Genomic DNA, 24,311 nt, shown 5'->3' with positions numbered 1-24,311 from the left:
GCCTCATCCAGTTGCATAGCGACACTTATTGTGTAGTTGTCTTTTAATAAGCAGGTAGTCCTATCATTAGCTAGAACTAGCTGGATCTGATCGATATGGACATAAACGCGAGTGAAGTCTAATCTGACGGGAGAGAGAGATCAGCTGCTGCTGACGAGTCGACACGCAGCTCTGCATGATCGCATGCAGCGGTGAGCGGAACAAAAGTAACACACACTTCAGGTTAGAATATCACACGTAGCTATTTTAATTACCTCTCAAACTACCGTAACTAGTTATAGATATGTTTAGTTTGACTGTCGGGTCATGCATTACTGGATCCGCGAGCTGCATGAAATTCTTTTTTGCATAATTTGCACACAACCGTGCTCTTATCGACGCTTCCATCCGTCCGTTTTTTAAAACAAAATGTCCCATCCACGGGGCCGACCGAAGCGGTCTCATCAGCTTGTTCGTTCATGTTTGACTATTGTTCACCGTGGTTTGTTGTTGTTTGAAGTCCCATGCTGAAGTCATGAACGTTAGTTGGTGCTCCAGTATAATCGGTACGCCTGAAACTCGTCCAGTGAGAAACGTTCCGCTGTGCAAAAATAAGTGCGATTAAAATGCGTTAATTTTTTTAACGCGTTAATTTTTGTGTAATTAATTAATCGTAATTAACGCGTTAAAGTCCCGGCCCTAATCTGCACTACTCATCGACTAAAAAACACCAGATTATCCTTGTTAATTACACAACATTGATTGGTTTAAATTGTGTGCAATGCTTTTGTATTTTTCCCCTTCGATTCGGTAAAGTAAAGGATGGCAGAAAACACTACACTACCCAGAATCCCCAGCTATCGTTTGGACTACACCATGTGCTCTGTTTGACAAACCCCGTTTTTTTCACCATTCATTCCAATGGCTGGCGTCTGTCACGTGATCTTCAAATTTCTCCCTGCAGAAAAAGAAAACATGGCCGAACTTCGTTTTATTCTCGGTGGAAAATGCCTATTTTAAAGTTAGTTTGGCCATTAAAATGCGTTTTGATGTCATTTGATGCGAGAAATATGAGTTGTTATTTCAGATTATGTGTGCAGTGGATGTACATGATCTTTAGTTTGCTAGTTATTACGAAGATTACTTCAGGAAATTGCGACGTTTTCATTGTTACCAAGGTGGTTGCTAGGGACGCTGCTATCGATATTATTTCTGTTATGTTGTGTAACTGTTTAATGGTGTTATCTTTATTGCTACCCCCTTCCCCGTCAATGTATAGTGTTGGTCCACAGCCTAAACATATTAGTTTAACAAAATCCGCATCTAAAGATAGCCTACGTTATTTCCCCCCTGTGCAATTCCAGTCTCACATCTCACAGCACATCGTCATTAACAAATACCGGAAACAGACCGAAAACATTTTTAAAAATAATAATAATACTTTATTCCGAGTGTGCTTGCTTTTCTCTTTGAAAGTCATCACATACCGGCATTGTAATACACGGTTCGGATGCATTACATATTACATATCTGCCGTAGTTCTGTATTTATAGAGCCCTGATGAAAAGACTTCTAGACAAACATGAGGAACTGCCGCCAACACTGGAAACGTGACGTGGATCATAAATATATCAGCCATTAAACAACATCTTACATTTCTTTTCACACAATATGTCTCCTTGCAGTATCAACACTAATTCGGCTCACTTTTATATTTGATCCAATTGGTAGATTGGCTGTATTTACACCATAAAGGTGCACAGCTGATATAAAGGGACACCTAGTGGTTAAAGCATGTTATTGAATTTCATTATTTTTGTTATTAGATATTAATAGGATCCCTATAAAGTATATTCATTACTCGTTATTCTCTACTAATAGTTAATTAAAGACTGTATATAATGACTATTTTGCACATCCCTTTCAAGATTTTCTAAGGTTTATTGACATATCATATAGGCCTACACAACTGTGGTGTAGTTCTGCATTGAATGAAAAACTTGGGTCGCAGGTTCCTCAATAGTGCATTACAAGACATCTATCAATATTTGTGCATACCTCCAGCAATGTTAACTATGTTGAAGCACTTATTTTAACTGATATTATACATAATGTATTATACTCTTATAAGATGTATGTAGATATTTCATCTCCGGCCTTGTCAGGTATTGAACAATCAATAAATAAAGAACACAGAATTGTTGAATATAAAACACAGAATTTGTGTGATTATACTAAATGATTTTCAAATAAACACCACTGCATATTTAACTGTTACACATGCTGATGTAACACAAATGTTCCAACTTGGGATCAATAAAGTATAAGCGGGGACGCGGTGGACCCGTTCAAATCCAGTTTTGGACAGTCTGCCGTGGTTCCATCCCATTTCAAGTGCTGTTCGAGAATCGGCTTAACCCTCGGAGCACCCTCTCCAATCACAGAGCTTGAGGACTATCACAGGGTTTGTGAAACAGAGCACATGGTGTAGTCCAAACGATAGCTGGGGATTCTGGGTAGTGTAGTGTCTTCTGCCATCCTTTACTCAGAAAACATATTTGTTTCTCCGAATCGAAGGGGAAAAATACAAAAGCATTGCACACAATTTAAGCCAATCAATGTTGTGTAATTAACAAGGATAATCTGGTGTTTTTTAGTCGATGAGTAGTGCAGATATCACTGTAAAATCAATCGACAGTAAGAGGAATATTTACATCCGGGTGTACAATTCTCCGTTATCCAATGGGAATGGACGCTCAAACGAATGCCGTGCTTCCATGTGCGTCAAATCCCGACGCAGATGGGAATACATTGCAATCAGTTGAAAGCTATTTGCGTCCCTTTATGACGCTGAAGGAGCCTAGGAGCGTCACAATTGGACGCCACAGACACTGACCAAACGTCGCTCCTGGACGCTTAGGGAGTGAGAGTGTGTTGGTTCAGTCGTTTGGGAAAATGAGCGCTGCCGGTGGAGGAGGTGATAATGAAAGAGGAGAAGAGAGAGAGGATGTGGTTCTGGGCCCTGGCCCTTCTAAAAAGAAAAGACTTGTGTCTTACAACAAACAGTGGAAGAAAAACACAGTTGGGTAAAGCGTGTGTGTGTGTGTGTGTGTGTGTGTGTGTGTGTGTGTGTGTGTGTGTGTGTGTGTGTGTGTGTGTGTGTGTGTGTGTGTGTGTGTGTGTGTGTGTGTGGTGTGTGTGTGTGTGTGTGTGTGTGTGTGTGTGTGTGTGTGTGTGTGTGTGTGTGTGTGTGTGTGTGTGTGTGTGTGTGTGTGTGTGTGTGTGTGTGTGTGTGTGTGTGTGTGTGTGTGTGTGTGTGTGTGTGTGAGTGTGTGTGTGAGAGTGAGAGAGTCAGTCAGCTGATTGATGGGAAAATGCTAGGGAAATGGTTGGTTGAAGGATAACATTAAGTCTAATAATGATGTACCGTGCATGTTCACATCATGTATACTTTGCATTACAAATATTTATTTTTTAACATTTTGGACAAAATAGCCAATTGTACATCGAGGTGCCCAGATGTCCCTTGCCCACCTATCCGATTTGAACATGCTGATGTACAATGTGATGTAGTAACCTAATGCAGCTGTAAGATCATTGTGTTTGTATTGTGTTATCAACAAGTCCTCCAACTCATACGACCAAATGGGTCGATTGTTTAAGCCCATATTACGACCAAATATGTCGTTTGTTCAAGCGCTTAATACGACCTATAATTACGTTTGAAAATTGTCGGCCTCGAGTGCTCCCGTTGAATGCAAACGTTACAGAGGGTTGTTTATTCACAAATAACCCTCTCTGTAAAATCCTAAATTGTAGGATAGTTTGGCCATTAAAACGCGTTATGATTAGATTTCTAGCGAGAAGTATATATTGTACTTTTAGAATCCACGTCCAGTCGATATGTAGGATCTATAGTTTGATAGATATTACGAAGATGATTTGAGATTTCGTCAGGAGAACGTGTATATGCGGCAAGCTTCCATGTAAAGTTACGGGTTGAAAACAGTATTTCCGGTCTCGCCGTTTTCATAATAAAACCAATGATCAAATGTTTTAACAGTGATATCTGCACTACTCATCCACTAAAAAAACTTCAGTTTATCCTAGTTAATTATACGACATTAATTGGTTTAAATTGTGTACAATGCTTTTGTGTTTTTCCCATAGGTTTTTCTCTTTCGATTCTGAGAGACACGTTTCTTTTTTCAGAGGTTTTGATAGGCTAAAATCACGCCGCAATGCACGTCGGGATATGGTGTTTATGTGATATGAAATCGGAAAACATTAAAACAAATAATAATAATACTTTATTCCGAGTGTTCTTGCTTTTCTCTTTGAAAGTCATCACATAACGGCATTGTAATACACGGTTCGGCTGCATTAAATATGACATACCTGCCCTAGATATGTATTTATAGAGCCCTGATCAGAAGACCTTTTGACAAACTGGAAGAGATGCCGCCAAAACTGAATACGTGACGTGGACCATAAATATATCAACAATTAAACAACATCTTCCATTTCTTTTCACACAATACGTCTCCTTGCAGTATCAACACTAATTCGGCTGACTTTTATATTTGGTCCAATTAGTAGATAGTCTGTATTTACACAGCTGACAGAAAGGGACTTTTTTGTAGTTTTTAAAGATATTACTGATTTTCTGAACTACCTTTCCAACTCCTCATGCAGTTGACTGTTACAGGTCTATACAGGTTCATGGTACAATGCATAAGCTTCACATCGAGAGACTGAAACTGTATTTTCCTTTACCGTTCTGTTTTAAACTCACAATAAAGTGAATAGTCATATTATGTACGATATTATTATGTTTTATTAACTAGACCACTGGTCTAAACCGCACCTCCTAGTGGTTAAAGCACGTTATTGAATGTAGTTGTTGAATAAGTTATATTTATTTAGTTATTGATGAAAACATTTAAATATTAAGAGTAGCCTACATACAAAATAGGGGTCAATGATAGAATATAGAATGGAAAATATCTAGAAGATACTGTAGTGATCTCTATAATAAAACAGTTTAGTGCAGGACGTCCAAAGATATTAACAGGAGGATGTGCAAAACAGACAAACTGATAAGGCTGAATTTTACTCAGGTGTAACTAAAGTCTGATTTAAGGGTTGTTTATATTTCACATCATTAATCAGAATCTGCAAAGTAACACAAATAAATGTAGTAGAGTAAAAATACCAGGTTAACCTCTGAATTGTAGTGGAGTAGAACAAAGTAGTACATGCTGCTGTAACAAAAACATTTCCCAACTTGGGATCAATAAAGTATCTTATCTTAAGATGATCGATGGCTACTGCCATATTTGCTAAATGTGCATCTGAACCTTGACAAGTGCATGTTTCAGGCTTATCAATTAACAACAGACATAAGACCATAAGACACAGACATAAGACCAGCTGTCATGTGGTATTAATGCTGCCCATTATGGACACAAGCAATTTTCACCCATGTATTAATTATATGTTTTAAATTTGATAACACCAATGTGTTTCGTGTCCCCTAAACCTCCAGGGATGTATACAGTTTAATACTGGCAACTTCTAATTGTGGGAAATACGAAAACGTCTTTTAAAACTACATTTCCCAGTAGAGACGTTCCATAGAACATGTTGCGAAACACACAATAGCCAGCAAGTGTAATTCTGGGGGGGAGGGCCGGGCTGGACCCGTCCAAGTCCAGTTTTGGATAGTCTGGCGTGGTTCCATTCCATTTCAAAGAGCTTTGACGCTCAGCGTAACCTTGTCGCACTGCCACTCCAATATCCAATCACAGAGCTTGAGGGCTAATCACGGGGTTTGTTAGGCTAAGAGTGCCTTGGTTAAAGAGCCTGTTGCTGTTTATTTATAGCTTTGAATTCTTTAAAACCAATATTATCTTCTTACACTTTCTAATGTTTATTGATACATTTAGAGGGAGGGGATCTAAAGCAATGCTTTAAAATTCAGATTAGATTAATGTCTACCATTTTCTTAAATTCATGGTAGTTTCAGTAATCCCATGGTAATTGAGGACACAAGTTATCTAAATGACTAATGTCATCTTTATGGCTTTCAGAAAGCACAGGAGACCGACAGGTGACTAAAAAAGGACTAGCAGCAGCAGCATGATGATGATGATGATGTTAAATGTGTTGAATGTCACTGGTGTTACGTGTTACACGTTTATGTTTTAAATTGAAAGGAAAGGCTTGAAAAACACAGAGTTGAGACTCAGGGTGCAGAGTGAGGGTCTCAGTGCAGGTATTCAGGCTCCATTGAATCCCCCTCTGGTTCTTGTGCTGAAAGAGGGAGTAACAGACAGGAGAAAGGGTTATACACACACAGCACACCTATTGGATGGGAAATTGCCTTGGGGAGATAAGGTGTGGTCTTTGTTCCCAACTGAAGTTATGGAACTTTATTATGTGTGAGTTTAACAAAGTATGACAAATGTCATCAGTAACAGATGTGATATGAATTTCTATAAAGTTGTCTCACATTCTTGGTCATATTTTATATACAGTATGTAATGAGTATAACATGTCCAGTAAGTATAAAGTGTTTCCTAATACTGTGTATTCAACCACTATGGAATATGTATGTGGGCAGACAAAACTGAGTTGTTCTGTGTGTGAAGTAACCTCAAGTCACTCCGCAGGCACATTTTGATGCAGACCAGTTTGTCAAGACAAAAAAGGGCAAGACTAGGCTGAGAGCAGAGGCTATACCCACCATCTTCGTGCATCGCCCTGTGGTCAAAAAGAGAAGGGCCACTGCACCACGATTCACCCCGGGACCTGTATCTACAAAGCCCATAGCTCATGATCACAGCTATAGTGTGAAAGGGGACACAGGTATAATAAGTATGAACTCTTAGTAACAAAAGTCCATCCATCCATCCATCTTCTCCCGCTTATCCGTGGTCGGGTCGCGGGGGTAGCAGTTCCAGCAGAGAGCCCCAAACTTTCTTTTCCCTGGCGACATCAACCAGCTCTGACTGGGGGATCCCAAGGCGCTCCCAGGCCAGCGAAGAGATATAATCCCTCCACCTGGTCCTAGGTCTACCCCTCGGTCTCTTCCCAGCTGGACGTGCCTGGAACACCTCCCTAGGGAGGCGCCCAGGTGGCATCCTAACTAGGTGCCCGAACCACCTCAACTGGCTTCTTTCGACGCGAAGGAGGAGCGGCTCAACTCCGAGTCCCTCCCTGATGACCGAACTTCTCACCTTATCTCTAAGGGAGACACCAGCCACCCGGCGGAGGAAACCCATCTCGGCCGCTTGTATCCGCGATCTCGTTCTTTCGGTCATGACCCATCCTTCATGACCATAGGTGAGGGTAGGAACGAAAATGGCCCGGTAGACAGAGAGCTTTGCCTTCTGGCTCAGCTCCCTTTTCGTCACAACGGTGCGGTAAAGCGACTGCAGTACCGCTCCCGCTGCTCCGATTCTCCGATTCTCCGGCCCATCTCACGCTCCATTGTTCCCTCACTCGAGAACAAGACCCCGAGATACTTGAACTCCTTCACTTGGGGTAAGGACTCATTCCCTACTTGGAGTGGACAGTCCATCGGTTTCCTGCTGAGAACCATGGCCTCAGATTTGGAGATGCTGATCCTCATCCCAGCCGCTTCACACTCGGTTGCGAACCGATCCAGTGAGTGCTGAAGGACCACATCATCTGCAAAAAGCAGTGGTGCAATCCTTAGTCCACCGAACTGCAGACCCCCCCCCCCCCCACGACTACGCCTCAAAATCCGATCCATGTATATTACAAACAGGATTGGTGACAAAGCGCAGCCCTGGCGGAGGCCAACCCTCACCGGAAATGGGTCCGACTTACTGCAGAGGACCCGGACACAGCTCTCGCTTTGGGAGTACAGAGATTGGATGGCCCTGAGTAGAGACCCCCTCACCCCATACTCCCGCAGCACCTCCCACAGTAACTCACTGGGAACCCGGTCATACGCCTTCTCCAAGTCTACAAAACACATGTAGACCGGATAAGCGTACTTCCAGGCCCCCTCCAGGATCCTTGCGAGAGTAAAAAGCTGATCCGTCGTTCCACGACCAGGACGGAATCCGCATTGTTCCTCCTCAATCTGAGGTTCGACAATCGGCCTGACCCTCCTTTCAAGTACCTTGGAGTAAACTTTCCCGGGGAGGCTGAGTAGTGTGATGCCTCTGTAATTGGCACACACCCTCTGATCCCCCTTTTTGAAAAGGGGGACCACCACCCCGGTCTGCCACTCCTTCGGTACTGTTTCCGACTTCCACGCAACGTTGATGAGACGTGTCAACCATGACAGTCCCTCAACACCCAGAGCCTTCAGCATTTCCGGGCGGATCTCATCCACCCCCGGGGCTTTGCCACTGTGGAGTTGTTTGACGACCTCAGTGACCTCCCCCCGGGAGATTGGCGTTGATCCCCCGTCATACTCCAGCTCTGCCTCTAACATAGAGGGCGGAGTTGTCGGGTTCAGGAGTTCCTCAAAGTGTTCCTTCCAACGCCCCAACACTCCATCAGTTGAGGTCAACAACGTCCCATCCTTACTGTACACAGCTTGGATGGTTCCCTGCTTCCCCCTCCTGAGGTGTGGGACAGTTTTCCAGAACAACTTTGGTTCAATGTCCCCAACCTCCACAGGAATGCCCGAAAAGCTCAGCCGGAGGTGTGAGTTGAAGGCCTCCTGAACTTGGGCCTCCTCCAGACGTTCCCAGTTCACCCGAACTACACGTTTGAACTTACCAGGTCTATCCAGAGGCTTCCCCCGCCACTCGACCCAACTCACCACCAGATGGTGATCAGTTGACAACTCCGCCCCTCTCTTTACCCGAGTGTCCAAAACATACGGCCTCAGGTCCGATGATACGATAACGAAATCGATCATGGACCTTCTGCCTAGGGTGCTCTGGTACCACGTACACTTATGAGCATCCTTATGTTCGAACATGGTGCTTGTTATGGCCAATCCATGACTATCACAGAAGTCCAGTAACAAACCACCACTCCGGTTCAGATCAGGGGGGCCGTTCCTCCCAATCACGCCCCTCCAAGTGTCTCCATCATTGCCCACATGTGCGTTGAAGTCTCCCAGCAAGACTAAGGAGTCCCCTTCAGGAGCCCCATACAGGACTCTTTCCAGGGTCTCCAAGAAGGCCGAATACTCTGAACTGCTGTTGGGTGCATAAGCACACACAACAGTCAGAGTTTTCCCCCCCATAACCCGCAGGCGTAGGGAGGCGACCCTCTCGTCCACTGGGGTAAACTCCAACAACGAAGCACTTAACCGGGGACCCGCCCGGCGCCTCACACCTTGAGCAACTCCGGAGAAGTAACAAAAGTAATATTTGTTATTTTTAAGTGGTATAATATTTAAAATGTTCAAAAATGTACAGTGCCATGTCTTCTACTTACATTAGTCTCAAAGATTGAGGGAAGAAGGGATGAGGAGACTGAGAGAAAGGAAAGTGAGGGTGAAGAAAGAGAGGACATGGCTAGTGAGGAGAGACAGGGAGGGCGGACACCACCCACTCAGCCAGCAGCCAGTCAGCATACGAGGGAACCAGCAGCCAGTCAGCATACGAGGGAACCAGCAGCCAGTCAGCATACGAGGGAACCAGCAGCCAGTCAGCATACGAGGGAACCAGCAGCCAGTCAAACAGATCTATTATAACAATTAAAGAGAAAATTAAAGAGCCAAGAAGGAATCACCAAAAAAGCAAAGGCTGCACTAAGAAAAATCAGGAAGGAAAAGGCAGCTCTCAAGAAAACAATGAAAATTAGGGACAAGAAATATAAGAAAACGTTTTCAAAAGACCAACTTAAGGCATTAGGCAGACTCACCACAAAGGGGATGAAATGGAGCAATGAGACAATTAAGAAGGCTTTAAAAATTCTCTTTGCGAGTGGACCAACGGGTTACAAAACTCTGCAGGAATTGAAGATTCCCCTTCCAGGAATAAGGACACTGCAAAGAAGGATGCAATGTGTTAAGTTTGAGCCTGGTGTGTTGACAGAGGTCTTTGATTTCCTAAAATTGAAGGCAGATAGATTGACAGACCTTGGAAGGGAGTGTGTGTTGACCTTGGATGAAATGGCAATCACACCAAGTGTGGAGTTAGACATGATTACAGGCAAACTGTACGGTGATGTGACTTTACCAGGTCACACAGGGGTGGCAACACATGCTTGTGTGTTTATGTTGGCTGGAAACACAACACGGTGGAAGCAAGTAGTGGCATATCATTACACTGGCAATTCTACCAATGGAGCAGAGTACAGGCCAATCATTATTGATATAATACAGAGGGCAGCATCCATAGGGCTACATGTGCTTGATGTCACCACCGACATGGGTAGCCCTAACCGAGCCATGTGGAAATCCTTTGGGGTGGACCAAAATAAAACATCAGTGCCACATCCAGCAACACCAGACAGGCAGCTCTATTTCATGCCCGATGTCCCACATCTGGTAAAAAAATTTTAAAATGCCCTTGTCCGTGGGCAGGTCTTCATAATTCCTGAGGATGTTGTTAACAGAGAGAACCTCCCCTCTAACGAGGTTTCTTTGGTCCCCATTAAGGACTTATTGACCTTTCAGGAAGGGATGGCCTTAAAAATAGCTCCCCATCTTTCAGCTGCAGCCATCGAGCCAAGTCACTTTGATAAGATGAAGGTTGGTCTTGCTCTAAATGTGTTCAGTAAGGCTACAAGTGCTGGACTGAAATACATGGTGCAGCAAGAAAACCGCCCTCTGTCATACCTGACGACAGCGTGGTTCCTGGAGCAGGTTGATCGTTGGTTTGATCTGATGTCATCTCGCCATCCAATTACAGCCCTGAGCAGGCTCAAGATGGAGGAGTACCAAAAGGCCATCACCTTCCTCCAGAACATCGTCCATCTGTTTCGTGGGATAAAGATAGGTCAAAAGGGAGGTTGGAAGCCTGTTCAAACAGGGGTGATAATGGAAACAACATCAATTGTGGCCATACAAGAGGAGATGCTTACACAAGGACACAGGTTTGTGTTAACGTCAAGGTTCACATAAGACTGCCTTGAAAATACATTCAGCTGTGTGAGGTCTAAAAATCCTGTCCCAACTCCAGTGGAATTCCATCATGCACTGAGAATCATATCTGTGGGGCAGTTCCTCACCACCATCAGCTCTGGGAGCTACCAGGAAGACCACAGTAGCTTTTTGACAGACTTCCTGGACACAGGGGAGCCAAAAATCACTCCATCAGTCAGAGTGGAACAGCTGATGGCGGTGAACAGAGCAGCAGCACCTGACCTCACAAAAACTGAGAAATGTATTCTCTTCCATCTTGCAGGCTACATCGTCCACAACATCATCAAGTTTGCCAGCATCTGTGAAAAATGGAAAAATTGCAACAGAGCACCATGATGAGAGTCCTTCTGGTGACAACAGCTTGTTAGTGGACTTGAAAGACTTCAAGGCAGGTGCTCTTTGTCGTCCCTCCCAAGAAGCCTTTGACTTCATTCACCAAATTGAGGAACTATTTAGGACCAAGACTGGTTCCTCCCTCATGCAGCTCCCCAACGCAGTGGGTGTCTTGGAGAAAGAAGCTCAGGCCCTCTCCAGCAGGCTTCCGTCATGCTGTGGAGTACAACAAAAACTCGTAAAAAGATTCATACGGCTGAGGCTGAGAATTGAGGCCAAACAAATCAGAAATGACAGAAAAAAAATAAAATTAAAAGATGGCCATTTTGGAAGCAAGAGCCAATCCAAAAAGGTGAAAAGGAACAACAGCAGCCAAGCTACCATTCAGCAACCCCCAAACAGATCCACAGCTGCAATCATTTCCATTAGCCGTTGCAATGGAAATATTTGGACTAAACATTGCTCTTCCACGTGCCAGCACCCAGCTAACATCACTGCCCCTCCACCCGTAACATCACTGCCCTCCACCTGCCAGCACCCAGCCAGAGGAGCGCAAACAAAAAAAACAAGCAAGATGTCCCGTCATGTACCTGGAAGTTTGGGTTGGCAAAATGGAGTAAGAGAGGGACTTGAAAAACCTTGGTGGCTCTCTACTCATGTTGTTACAGTTGTCTTGGTTACAGCTCTCAAGTTTTTTTTTGTGCCATTTCCACATCTTTAGAAAATATGAAATACAAAATTGAAGTGAAATCAACCTCTTCTCTGGAGAAAACAACTTTGATTTCTCTGTCTTGTGAGTTTGCAGTCTTGCAGTTTTGCTCCTCCACCTGTAACATCACTGCCCCTCCACCTGCCATACAGTAGGTTACTAACACGATTACTTATATAATACAGTGATAGAATACATGTTTAGTATGCTTACTTATATAAAACAGTAGTATTCAACTTACCTTGTGTTTTCACTCTCACTTAAGTCCCTCTCCCTTTGCCATCAATCCAAAATCAGCTGAGCTGCAACATTATACAGACAGGTAATAATCAACATAATCAAAAGGACACAATATGGCTCTGCTAAAAACACTCACTCTTACACGCACCAAAGTTATATTTATCTAATATTTAACTCCCTCCACCCCTGCATACAATCCCGTTTAGAAGCCCCTCTTCTCTAATTCAACAACGTTGGACGAAATGACATTAAGAGAACGGAATTTACAATTAAAAGGCTGTTCAACGTCTGTTGCTAACTTGCTTCGGTATCCTAGCTTAATCTGTTATCTGTAAACGTTCCCTAAATCTACTAATTTAGGGATAATCCACTGACATCCTTTAATACACATGTTCATTTGAATCAGATGTACTGATATCCTCAATATAAATCTTTAAACTTCTTCTTACCTTTAAAGGTCCGTCACGAACGGTCTATTATGCTGCAACTCTACAGCTCTGCTAGCCGTGGCGCTAACTTCCGGGGAACGATTGAGAGGCTCCACGATCCGCCATTGCTGTAAAAAAGTGGTCCATTGGAGTGAATGGAGATGTCGTAACTCTTCTATTATATGGCTCTGGATACGGCCATAGCGAGCCTGCAAACCTATTTCTGCCCCAAAGTAAATCCTGAATATGAGATCTATATTTTCAGACAAGCCAGGCAAAATGACAGTGAGACATTGGATGCTTTCCACACGCGACTGAGACAGTTGGCGTCAACATGTGACTTTACCGACGCTGATAAGGAAATAAAGTCACAGATTATTCTAAACTGCAGTTCCGCACGCCTCCGCAGGGCGGCGCTAAAGGACAGCGACATGACACTTCAAAAACTACTGGATGCAGGCAGAGCTCAAGAACTGTCAGACAAACAAGCTGCAGATATGGAGACAGGAAGATCACAAAAAGAATTCCCAGTGCATGCTGTACAAAAGAAAAGCTTCCAAAGTCATAAACTATTCAATAAATATAATAATGTGAAGCATGAATACAAAACCTGCAACAACTGTGGTGGACATTTTCCTCATGAGGGAGGACAAGCAAACTGCCCAGCAAAGGGGAAATATTGTAAAGCATGTGGAAAATTAAATAATTTCCAAAGATGCTGCAGATCACAAAACAAAGATTATACCCCTAAAGCTGCAGAAAAACAATAACATTACCGACCAAAATACAAAGTGCATCAAGTGCAGAAACAAACTGAGCAAAAGACACAGAGACCAGACACTCCAGACAGCTCAACAGAAGATGACTATGTGTGACACAAACGTACACAAATAAAAATTGTGGACACAGTAATACATGTTATTGTTGACACTGGTGCGACAGTGAACATATTAGATGATGTTTCCTATGAAGAGCTAAAAGCCAGTTGTGAACTGCAACCATCTGCTGCCAAGATCTATCCTTATGGCTCATCCACTGCTCTTCCTTTGAGAGGAAAATGTAAAGCTGCAGTCCATTCAACTACTTCCACAGTAAATGCAGTTACATTCTATGTGATACAGGGTGACCATGGCTCACTGCTGAGTCGAAAGACAGCAACAGAACTAGGACTTCTGAAAGTTGTAAACTCTATGTCCACAGAAATGCTTATTTCATCCCCAAACCAGCTCCTCCATGAGTACCAAGACATCTTTCAAGGCATAGGAAAACTCAAAGATGTTCAAGTGAAGCTACACATTGATGAGTCAGTGCAACCTGTGACACAGCCACACAGGAGGATTCCTTTCCACATGAGAAAAAGAGTGGAATCAGAATTAAACCAGCTACAGGAAAAAGGAGTCATCGAGAGAATCAGCGGCCCAACGCCATGGGTGTCTCCGATAGTTGCTACACCAAAACCAAAGAACCCTGACAAAGTTCGCATCTCTGTGGATATGCGCCTGCCGAACACAGCAATACAGCGAGAGCGCCACATCACACCAACTGTAGATGACCTCATCCACGACCTGAATGGAGCTGTAGTATTCTCCAAGCTGGATCTGAATGCTGGATACCATCAACTTGAGCTACATCCAGATTCAAGGTATATCACCACCTTCACTACACACACCAGACTGAACTTTGGCATTAACTCTGCCGCTGAAGTGTTCCAAAATGTCATTCAAGAAGTGCTACATGGCATTCCCAACGTCAGGAACATGAGTGATGACATCATTGTGTATGGGAAAACACAAGAAGAGCACAACAATAGCCTCAAAGCTGTTTTTCAGAGACTGAGGGAGAAAAATATCACACTCAATGCTGATAAATGTGAATACAGTAAACCAGAGCTTGAGTTCTTTGGCTATATTTTTTCTGAAAAAGGCATATCTGCAGATCCTAAAAAGATCACCGCCATCAAGAACCTTCCTCCACCCCAAAACGCATTAAAGGTTCGCAGTCTGCTCGGGATGATAACATACTGCTCACGTTTCATTCATGACTATGCCACGATCTCTGAACCTTTACGTCAACTAACAAAAAAAGACACTACTTGGTCATGGGGACCACAACAACAGTCGGCAATGGAGAGGCTAAAACCAGAGCTGATGGAAAACACTACAATGGCTTACCCAAGGAAGAAATCCAAACTACTGGTTGATGACCCTGTTGGTCTAGGTGCCATACTCAGCCAGCACAGCCCTGACAAAGAGGGTAATGACCACATTGTTGCATATGCCAGCCGAGCACTCACACCAGTGGAACAGCGCTATTCTCAAACAGAGAGAGAAGCTCTGGCAATCCTCTGGGCATGTGAACACTTCACTGTTATCACAGATCACAAACCGCTTGAACTGATCTTCAACAACCCAAAAGCCACACCCCCAGCTCGGTTAGAACGCTGGCGGCTAAGACTACAACCATACAGCTACATTATCAAGTACAAAGCTGGAAAAGATAACCCTGCCGATTACATGTCCAGACATCCTATTGAGGGAAACATACCAAGCAGATCGTCTCGCATGGCTGAGGAATATGTCAACTTTGTCATTGACAATGTTGTTCCAAAGGCAATGACACTTGCAGAAGTTCAAACAGAAACAAAGAATGATCCTACATTATGTAAAGTGATGCATTTGTTGAGTGCAGGACACTGGAGACATGCACCACAGGACTCAGACTACACTGATTATCCAATGTTGAAAGCACTCTACCGCCTACGAAACGAACTGACAGTCAACGCTGGAGAGAATGTCATTCTCAGAGGAACACGACTTGTGCTACCTACCTCTCTCCAACGTAAGGTAATAAGCCTAGCCCATGATGGTCATCTTGGCATTGTTAAGACCAAACAACTGGTAAGAGAAAAGGTATGGTTTCCAGGTATAGATGAAATGGTGGAAAAGATGATAAAACACTGCATACCATGTCAAGCAGCAACCTGCCAGAATCAAATGGAACCACTTAATATGTCTGAACTTCCCAAAGGTCCATGGCAAAATGTTTCTATTGACTTTACAGGACCTTTCCCATCATGTGATTACCTGCTTGTGGTTATTGATGAGTATTCCAGGTTCCCCGAAGTTGAGATACTAAAGTCCACAGCAGCCACTACAGTGATTCCCAAACTGGACAGAATCTTCTCATCCTATGGTATCCCACATGTGGTGAAAACAGATAATGGACCTCCATTCAATGGACAGCCGTTCAAAGATTTCAGCCACTATCTCGGATTCAAACACAGAAAAATAACACCGTATTGGCCGAGAGCTAATGCAGAAGCTGAACACTTCATGAAAACATTGAAGAAAACAATAACAGCCACACACACTGAAGGAAAACCATGGAAACAGAACCTCTACAGTTTTCTTAGAAATTACCGTGCATCCCCACACGGTACTACACAGCTGACTCCAGCCGAGTTAATGTTTGGGAGAAAACTCAACACCACTCTCCCCGCTCTTCATGTGACTCAACATCACACACCTGACACCAAACTCCAAGATATTGATCAGCGTGCCAAGCAGCGCATGAAAGAGCATGCCGAACACAAAAACAGAGCTCGACCTTCTATCCTCAAACCAGGTGACATTGTGCTATGCCGTCAGAATATCAAAGGCAAGCTCATGACTCCTTATGGAAGCAAACCTTACACCATGGTGAAGATCAGAGGATCAATGGTGACAGCAGCTCGCCCAGGACATGAGATAACACGAAACTCCTCACACTTCAAACTGCTCCCACCTTCAGTTCCTATTGGATCTGACTCAGGAATGACTGATGAAGAGGATGATCTGGATCTACAACTTCCTGACCCACCAGATGAGGAAACTCATCAGCTCCAAAACGAGAATATCAACCCCGAAGGTCCTGTTCCAACCAGATATTCAATCAGAACAAACAAGAGACCACCACAACGTCTCATTGCTGAAATATGACTTAAAGAAGTCAAGAGACTGCAGATAGTTGAACAATTACAAAAAGGACATTTTTGCTAGGAAGACTCAGTCATTTAAGTTAAAACATTGAGATATTCATTTCTTTATTTTGATTACTAAGAATAAGAGACCTTTCTTACTGAAATTCTTATTTACATTTCGTTAATATCAAAAGTCAATGTTCATCTGAAATAAGGGAGGGATGTAATGTTGTCACATACTATTTGGTCTGGAGTTGTGGATACCCGGAATGTTATATGCGGGACACGGGTTATTAGGTAGTACAGAGCGGGAATAAAGCACAGTTAACGATACTCGCTGTCTCCTGAGTTGTAACAAAGCAAGATACACATACCAAATGACAACACTACAGTACCATTGCAAAGACAATCTCTATTTATTCAACATATATAATGAACGTGAGTATTAGGTCAACGTCATGTATTTTGGTGTCTGCAAAAGTAAGACAGTACTTCCACCTTTTCTGTAGAATGACCCAACTACCAAAGTAAAGTAACTTCAGACGCAGACGTCACGTAGCTTCTCAGACGAGAGGGGTGGCGACGAGAGTGTCACGTTACTTCTCTCGCGGCATAGTTCACGGCATGGTAGGCGACGATCGACACTTTAGTGAGCTCAGTGAGTTCGTTCATTGGCACAAATCACACCTCATACTGGACAGCGCAAAACGCGTAAATGAAGCGCTACGTCACAAACGCAAGAAATCCTACCCTCGTGGGGGCGTGCTCATGTGATTGGCGGAGACATCTGATTGGCTATAGATGAGAGAAATTACAAGTACGAATCGGGTGACCGTCAGGTTCTTATTATACATCCATGGGTCAGGGGAGTCTCAAAAAACCCACACACGAATGCACAGCGATCCGTGCACAGAAAGCGGTTTGTGTTTGCAGGTGCAGAGGTTTTAAACTGAAAACAAATATGTGAGGATCAAAAATACATATGTAAAACTTTTTTCTGTATTTGGATTTTATTTACATGTATATGAAACGGAACACATTTGTGTCTGCATTGAAAAACACAAGTGTGGATCCGGAAATACAAGTGTGAATCCTTTTGCAGATCATGAAATACAAGTGTGAATTAATTATTATTATTATTTTAGTAATTGTTACAATACAGTCAGTGTCACATTTTTCTGTAACAACAAGCGAGTAAAAGTCCTGCATTAAAAAGTGAAAATGTACTAGCATCAAAAGATACTTAAAATACTCAACATTATGTTCTCATTATGCAGAATGTAGGGATAATCGTTAGAGTGGAGTTCTCGGATTGCGTTCCAATAGTCCATTTAGTTTAGGAACCTTCCGAACGGAGTGAAATGACCCGGAAGTCCCAGATGCCCCTTTCACACCAGCGCCTTTTCAGCTCCGGCTCGGAGCTAGAGCCTGAAAAGCGCCGGGTTTTCCTGTTCACACTGCAGCGGTCGGTAAATGCTGCAGAAACACATTAATAAACAATGAACCACGGCACTCTGGAGCAAAGTATAAGGTTGGAGAAGTCGTTATTCAATTTATTCTGGCTTCGTGTGATTAAAAGCAACACGATCATCGACCCGACGCAGTTGTTGTTGTTGTTGTGAGCGCCGTAATGGCTGCCGTTGGGGAGTAAATCAGCGATGTAAACGGTGACGTCATGACGCAGCAGGGGCAGCTCTGGGGCGCCAGTGGGCGGTGTGAACAGAGCGGGAGCTGAAAAGGGAAACCGGAGCTTAACCAGAAAAGCTCCCGCTCGGAGCTAGAAACTGAAAAGCGCTGGTGTGAAAGCCGCATCAGTGGCAGCCATGATAAGTGCCGTTCCAATTCTCTAAAGTCTAAATGGTAGGAAAGGAGGTTTCCTTTATAACCTCCTTTAGCTTAGGAACCACTGGACCTCCCTTACCGAAAGGAGAGGAGAAAAGGCTGCACCACAATGCATTGCAGCCGCAGCATTTGCCGTCACTCAACAGTCGGCCGTTCACGGAAACAAACGATTATGACCGAGAAATGATATCATGAAAGTTACGGTGCTTATTAAGCATTTTAAAACTTAGGTGGTAAGTTGCCAAAGTGCTTTGTTTTGAACGTGCATCAGTATTATAATCAAAGAGAAATATGAATGTTAGTTTTTACTGAAATGATCAAATAAAGTCAACATCTCACAGTCTTTACTGAGCTGTGTGGGGTTTGTTCAACTTTTAAAATATGTTTGAATGGTGATGTACACAGTGATAGGTGTTAAAGACTAACGTTTATAATATATACATTTGTATTGATTTTAAGATATTTTCATAGTTCATACAATCATACGTATTGGGATCATTTGTATTAATGTGGACCAGAGGAAGAGGGTGACGAGCATAAGTTTCACTTTCCTTTTTTATTTCAATTCCAACTTTGGTCATAAAGAATATTTTTCTCTGTTGTCCCCGTTCATAAAGCAAAAACAACAGCATCAGAGCACGGTGCAGAGTCTCGAGATGAGTTTACAGTGGTCCCTCGTTCTTATTAAACATCCATGTTGTAGTCCGCTGTATAGAAAACGGTTGTTTCCATAGTTTCCCCACAGCAGCAGACGCACATTCATGACGTCCGCTGGCAACCCTGTCTCCTAAAAATTACGTTCCCACAGAACTAAACTGCATTCTCAATTACGTTTAGCTAGAAACGTATTTACTCCCACGTTACGTTTGTTATGAACGTATCTCAAATACGTTTATTTTCTACATATCTTCTTGAAACATGTTTTCTCCCAGGTTACGTTCCTTATGAACGTATCTGAAATACGTTTATTTTCTACATATCTTTGCCATTTATTGTCTTGCTTATAATAATGATAATAGTCATTTATAAATATCATTTTAGAGCACACCTTTGAAATCGACAATCGGGCTCGATATATGGTTAAATTAAAATCAGTAGGCGAGGCTGTAATTTCGCCAGCTGTTACTCTCATGTGCGAGGCAGAACATAATAGTTTTAACATGCCAAAAAGCTGCTGTGTCGTTCATTGCACCTCAAACATTAAAACAAATCCAGAGTTACGTGTTTCTGTACTTCCTCTAAGAAGAAAGGACAGTAACAGAAGAGCTCTGTGGCTTCAGGCTTGATCGCCGTTCAAATGACAGCCTTGGTTTCCCCAAAAGTGGGCGGGGCTGTAAAGTGAAGTAGATTTTACTGTCATCTATTATTCAAAACCATTCTATTTATTCTAACGTATTACATGCCAGTGCTTTATCTTTTTATTTATTTGTTTTTATTTTAAATCGTATAATGTCGGACTTTTTTTGTCGTCTTTGAGGAAAATAAATGGGGTTTAGAGATTCAAAATACTGAAATCTGTATTTTTTAAAATCTCTTCCTTCTAATTTGTTATTCTTTTCTAAATAACACACTGTTATTTACTCAACAATAGCACACAATTATCCTTGTTTTTATTTATTCGTTTAATTCTATAATCTTGGGCATTTTAGCATGCTTTTTAGCCGTAAATAAAGTCACCAGAAACAGACGGGATATTTCGAGATTTAGGATGGCCCAAGACACTACACTACCCATAATCCCCAGCTATCGTTTGGGACTACAGTCCCGTTGACAAACCCCGTGATGTTGCGCCAAGGTTACGCCGAGCGTCAAGCTCTTTGAAATGGAACGAAACCACGGCAGACTATTCAAAACTGGACTCGAACGCCCCACCAGAACTACACATGCTGGCTATTGTGTTTCGCAACATGTTCTCTATGGCACGTCTCTACTGGGAATTGTAGTTTTAAAAGACGTTTTTCCCAAATGTAGAAGTTGACAGTATTAAACTGTGTACAGCCCTGGAGGTTTAGGCGATAGGAAACACATTGGTGTGTACACATTTAAAACATGTAATTACTTAATGGGTGAAAATCGCTTGTATCCATAATGGGCAGCATTAATATATACCCACACGACAGCTCATTGTTACTTTGTTATTCTACTCCACTACAATTCAGAGGTTAACCTGGTATTTTTACTCCACTACATTTAGTTTAGTTACTTTGCAGATTCTGATTAATGATGTGGAATATAAACAACCCTTAAAGCAGACTTTAGTTACACCTGAATACAATTCAGGGAAGGTGATTGTCAAGTGCCAACAATCAGGAGAGATATTTGATAGTTGGTGCTTGAGAAGACTAAACATTTATCTGCAGATCTTTATAAAGTATATTCATTACTCGTTATTCTCTACTAATAGTTAATTAAAAACTGTATAATGGCTATTTTGCATATCCCTTTCAAGATTTCAAGGTTTTCTAAGGTGTATTGATCTTATACACAACTTGGGTCGCAGGTTCCTCAACAGACATCTATCAGTATGTGTGTACTGTATACCTCCACCATTAAACTGTCATATTCTGCACATTTCTTATTCTATCTACATACATAAGAGTATAATTAATGTGTATAATATCATTTAAAATAAGTGTTTCAACATAGTTAACATTGCAGGAAAGCAATATTTTAGACGTTAAGTACTTTGTCAGGCTTAATATTCATCTGTAGATAGATACCCCCAGAGCTTTTTTCTTGTTTAAAAGAAGACCTTAACCTAAAGTATTTTTTAATGTGTTAATAAAGGTTAATTCGTTTTTCTGTTTTGCACATCCTCCTATTAATATCTTTGTACATCCAGCACTAAACTGTTTTATTGTAGAGATCACTTAGTATCTTCTTGACTTTTTATATTCTATATTTCTATCATTGACCTTCTACTTTCCCCCTATGAAAGTATGTACTCTTAATATTGTTTTGATCAAATAAGATTATTCAACAAAAATAATTCAATAACATGCTTTAACCACTAGGCGGTGCACACAAGGTACACACAGCACACTAATAATAACTTTGTATTATTAGTGTAGACACTTATGTATAACATCTGAAGATGTGTAGTTTTATTCATGTTTTTACATAATTTTACAGGATATTGCTGTACTATTTCTCTTGTTTTACTTCTACACATTAATATCTGATTTGTAAAACATCACAGACAGAAAGGCATAGGCTATCCGTCATTTAATAGTAAGCTATTGAAATTGTGATTCCATAGATGTGTCTCCCATCACCCAAATCCCCTGACTATTCTCTCAACTCAGTATTTAGATTCTTATATTCAAAGAAAATCAGTAATATCTTTAAAAACTACAAGTCCTTTTTTATCAGCTGTGCACCGTTATGGTGTAAATATAACCTATATACCAATTGGATCAAATATAAAAGTCAGCCGAATTACTATTGATACTGCAAGGAGACGTATTTTGTGAAAAGAAATTGAAGATGTTGTTTAATTGTTGATATATTTATGATCCACGTCAAGTATTCAGTTTTGGCAGCAGTTCTCCTGTTTGTCTCTCTCTATAAATAAAGAATTACGGCAGATGTGTAATATTTAATGCAGCCGAACCGTGTATTACAATGCCGTTATGTGATGACTTCCAAAGAGAAAAGCAAGCACACTCTGAATTAGGTATTATTTTATTTTTCGTTGTCGGATATCATATCTCCATATCATATCAACACCATATCCCAGCGTGCATTGCGGCTAAAACATCCAATCAAAAAGCTTCAAGCTGAGGATCTTGGGTAATCTGTTTAGTGGGTTTGTGGTGTGTATCGCTCAAAATGTCCCGTCTGTTTCCGGTGACTTTATTTACGGCTAAAAAGCCCAAGATTATAGAATTAAATGAATAAATAAAAACAAGGATAATTGTGTGTTATTGTTGAGTAAATAACAGTGTGTTATTTAGAAAAGAATAATAAATTAGAAGGAAAAGATTTAAAAAAATACAGATTTCAGTATTTTGAGGCTCTGAGCCCCATTTCTTTTCCTCACAGACGGAGAAAAAGTCAGACATTATACGATTTAAAATAAAAACAAATAAATAAAAGATAAAACACTGGCATGTAATTTACGTTAGAATAAATAGAATGGTTTTGAATAATAGAGAGTAAATCTACTTCACTTTACAGCCCCGCCCACTTTTGGGGAAACCAGCGCTGTCATTTGAACGGCGATCAAGCCTGAAGTCACAGAGATCTTCTGTTACTGTCCTTTCTTCTTAGAGGAAGTACAGAAACACGTAACTCTGGATTTGTTTTAATGTTTGAGGTGCAATAAACGACACAGCAGCTTTTTGGCATGTTAAAACTATTATGTTCTGCCTCGCTCATGAGAGTAACAGCTGGCGAAATTACAGCCTCGCCTACTGATTTTAATTTAACCATATATCGAGCCCGATTGTCGATTTCAAAGGTGTGCTCTAAAATGATATTTATAAATAACTAATTATCATTATTATAAGCAAGACAATAAATGGCAAAGATATGTAGAAAATAAACGTATTTAAGTTACATTCATAACTAACGTAACGTGGAAGAAAATATGCTTCTAGAAGATATGTAGAAAATAAACGTATTTGAGATACGTTCATAACAAACGTAACGTGGGAGAAAATACGTTTCTAGAAGATATGTAGAAAATAAACGTATTTGAGATACGTTCATAACTAACGTAACGTGGGAGAAAATACGTTTCTAGCTAAACGTAATTGAGAATGCAGTTTAGTTCTGTGGGAACGTAATTTTTAGGAGACAGGGTTGCCGCTGGGGCATCATAAATACGTTGGATAGTGAAAGTGCATTCGGATTCTCTAAAGTAACGCAGTCTCTTCTCCTAAATCCTTTTGAATTCTCCTATCCACTATCCCTTACCCCCGTGACGTTTCACTCAGAGGTCAAGGAATAGGAGATAGGGTTAGAATTTAGGAGCTGATTTTTGGATTATCGGAACGCAACCTCTGTGTCTGGGTGAAACTGGTGACCAGACTGAACTCCACGTCACAGTAATGCCCCGCCCCCTCCACCTCCATCACTGCACGCTCAAGGAACAGAGCGTGCTCTCACTGCGTCAAACCGTCAAACCCGTCAAACCGCTAAGTGACTGCAAGAACAACCGGAAACGAACTCGTTTACCTGCACAATAAAACTTAGGACTGCAATTTTGGATCTTTTGTATTGGTTGATGAATTTATTTATCAAGGTATGGATCATTTTATCTGTTAATATGCCAAAAATAGATAGAAAAAATTTGATAGAGCCAAAAATGTTATCTTCAAACAACTCAATAATTGAATTTGGCCTAATACATTCTTATTTGAGCAGCTGTTGTCGTTCCGCATGTTTAGTGTTTTTTAGCCAACATTAATCAATTTCCAGCTAGTATTTGATTAACATAACCCATTATAATTGGTGAGGATGATTTGTTGCATTTTCCAAAGTGAAATGATTGCACTTCACAGTTTTTGAGGATAGACAACATGAACAAATTGTTACATATTACCACGAACAAGATGACAACATTGAATTTTATAGGTTTTCTGTATATTCTCAGTACAGGTTATTTTAATATGAACAAGCTAGTTTGGGTTTACAAATGACGATATATATGGAGATGATTTAAGCCACATTGTCCAACATCAATTCAAAAGCTCAAATGTATTTCATATACGTTTAACTGTCATTTACAGG

The sequence above is a fragment of the Pseudochaenichthys georgianus genome, chromosome 19, assembly GCF_902827115.2.
Source record: "Pseudochaenichthys georgianus chromosome 19, fPseGeo1.2, whole genome shotgun sequence".
Lineage (NCBI taxonomy): Eukaryota > Metazoa > Chordata > Actinopteri > Perciformes > Channichthyidae > Pseudochaenichthys > Pseudochaenichthys georgianus.
The sequence above is the reverse complement of the archived record's forward strand: the minus strand, read 5'-3'. Positions refer to the sequence as shown.